The following is a 2,466-nucleotide window of genomic DNA, read 5'->3' as shown; positions in this document are numbered from 1 at the left end:
TCTGGCTTGTACCCCAGTTTTATATGTATACAGAATGTTAAAAAACACAAACAAACTGTGTGATGTGAATTAAGTCTACAAAGCTGTTTAATATAAAATGCACAAAAAGTGGGTGTGTAGGTGCCAGGGGCTGGGCGCAGGAATGGGGAGTGACTATTACCAGGCACAAAACTTTGTTTTGGAGCACTAAGAATGTTCTGGAACTACAGGAGTAACAGCTGTACAGCTCTGTGAATGTGCAAAAAGCTGCCGCGCTGTGCCCGTCCAGCGTGGTTACCCGGAGCGGACCCAGGGGGCCTCCTCTATACAGCACGCAGGGGCGCACCCAGCACTCGGCCTGACGCAGGCCGGCGGCCAAGCCGGGGAGCAGGACCTGCAGGGGGGCTGGGCTGGGGCCCACCGCCCACAGGGGTGTCCGAGCTCCCGCGGATAGGGGAGCCCAGAGTCCGGAGACAGGGACCCCTCCCTTGTGCGTGCACAAGGGGCGCGCGCAAGTGGCGTCTCCTCGCCCAGGGAGGCCGTGAGCCGCCAGACAGCGAGGGCCAAGCTGCGGGTGCCCGCGGCCGCTGCCCTGAGCGGACACTCACACCCCTGCTCCTCCTGTCACCGCGCCTTCTGAGAACACCTTCTGCTCGGTCCCGTCAGGTCTAACTCCGTGAGGCCTCAACTTCCTGCCTGGACAGTGTCCGAAGGTGGGGCTCTCCACAAAGACACCCCGATATGCCGGCCCTCCCAGACCCCAGGGCAGCTACGGTGAGGTCCAGTGGGACAGCTGAGTGAGTGCCCCCAGGGGATGGTTCCCGGGATCACCTCCATCTACACACCCCCCGCAGCCCTACGCGGCCAGAGCGAGGAACCCGACAGCACATCCCTCTAGGAGCGGCTCGGACGCCAGCCCCAGTCCGTCTCCTCTCGAGATGAGACGATGCAGAAAATTCATCCCTGCCCATGCCCAGTGGCCTGGTGGGTGGGGTCCGTACCACAGTCCCAGACTGCGAGCGCTGGGTGGGGGGAGGGTGACACCCCCTGCTACACGCACAGTGGCCCAGCACCCTCTCTGGCAGCCTGAACCGAAAGCCCCTTTGTCCCACCTCAGTGGGGCCGCCGGAGCCTTAGCTGCAAGCTCTTCCCCAGTCTGGGGCTTTCCCCATCACTGGCCTCCATGCTCAGGGCAGGGGCAGCCTGGGGGTAACTCCTGTCCCCCAAGTGTCTGCACAGGTCAGTCACCTACTCAGACCACTGCTCCTCACTTCTCTGTCAGGGCTATCAATCCTCCGAGGCCCCAGGAACTGCCCAGCTCAGTAAGGCAGCTGGGTGACATCGCTGTAAGGGCTGCGGCATGTGCCACCACGGGGGGGTGGGCAGGCCTGGGGCTCAGCCCTCCTCCGCCCAGGCCCAGGCCCTCAGCAGATGCTGTGCAGTGTGTGCTGAATTAACAAAGGAAGAGAGAGGCAAGTCCTGGAGCCTGTGCCCAGAAGCCCAGGGAGCAAGGCACGAGCCCTCCCTGCCCACCAGGGGCAGACTACACAGGCTTTGGATTTTCTAAAGAGCAGGCAAGGGACACAGCCCGCGACAGCAAACACGTGTCCCCAGACATGTTATCTGCTTTCCACTACTTCACGCCCTGAAGGTACAGGTCCCAGGCAACATCAGTACACACTGGGCATCACCCTCCAGCTGCCCTGCCGGGAGGCCTGGAAACCAGAACCCCAGGCTGTCCAGAGCTATCACCACTCCCCGCTCATGCCCGGGGATGGCAAAGTCCACAGACACCTAAGTGTCAGGGGGCCGCTTCACCCCCCTCATGGTCGCCCACCCCATTTCAGAGCAAGGACAGGCCACACACTGGTTAGCTAGCACCCCGCCGGCATGCAACACAGGGCAGGTGTCCCGTGCTTTCCTTTCATGAGGCTACCAAGCACAGGAGAGGGAGCCATCAAAGCGCCGGGAAACAAAAGCATCTTCTACCAGTCAGAAAAGGAGGGGCAGGCAAACGGCAGGTGGCCCAGTCTGGCGGGGCTGCCAGCCGCCCACTTGTTCTTTATGGCGCGGAGGGGGGCTGGCCTGACCCTTCGCAGGCCGTGGCAATCCCTCCTTCCACTGTGGAGGAGGGAAAACCTGAAGGCCCCGACCACCGGTAACGCTCCCCGGGAGCTACTGTGCGCTGCACGCAAGGGGCCGCCGCGGCCTCCTCCACAGGGGAGGTCACGGCCCACGTGGAGCAGGAACTTGGAACCCGCTGCAAGTACGCGGCCCCCGGCAACCCCGGAGAGGGCCCCGGGACCCGCACTGTCCCGCGCGCTGCTGCCGGCTCCGAGAGCTCTGCTCCCCAAACCCCCAGCTCCACATCCGCCCCCCGGGGGCACCCCACGAGGATCAAAGGGACAGCCCAGCCCCCACCCCTGCCTCCCAGCAGCGTCTGACCCGCGCCGGGCGCCCCTCGCCCAACCCGCAAGCGGGCCGCGG

This window comes from Condylura cristata, unplaced genomic scaffold (assembly GCF_000260355.1).
Source record: "Condylura cristata isolate star-nosed mole 26May11 unplaced genomic scaffold, ConCri1.0 scaffold00025, whole genome shotgun sequence".
Lineage (NCBI taxonomy): Eukaryota > Metazoa > Chordata > Mammalia > Eulipotyphla > Talpidae > Condylura > Condylura cristata.
This window is presented reverse-complemented; position numbering follows the sequence as displayed.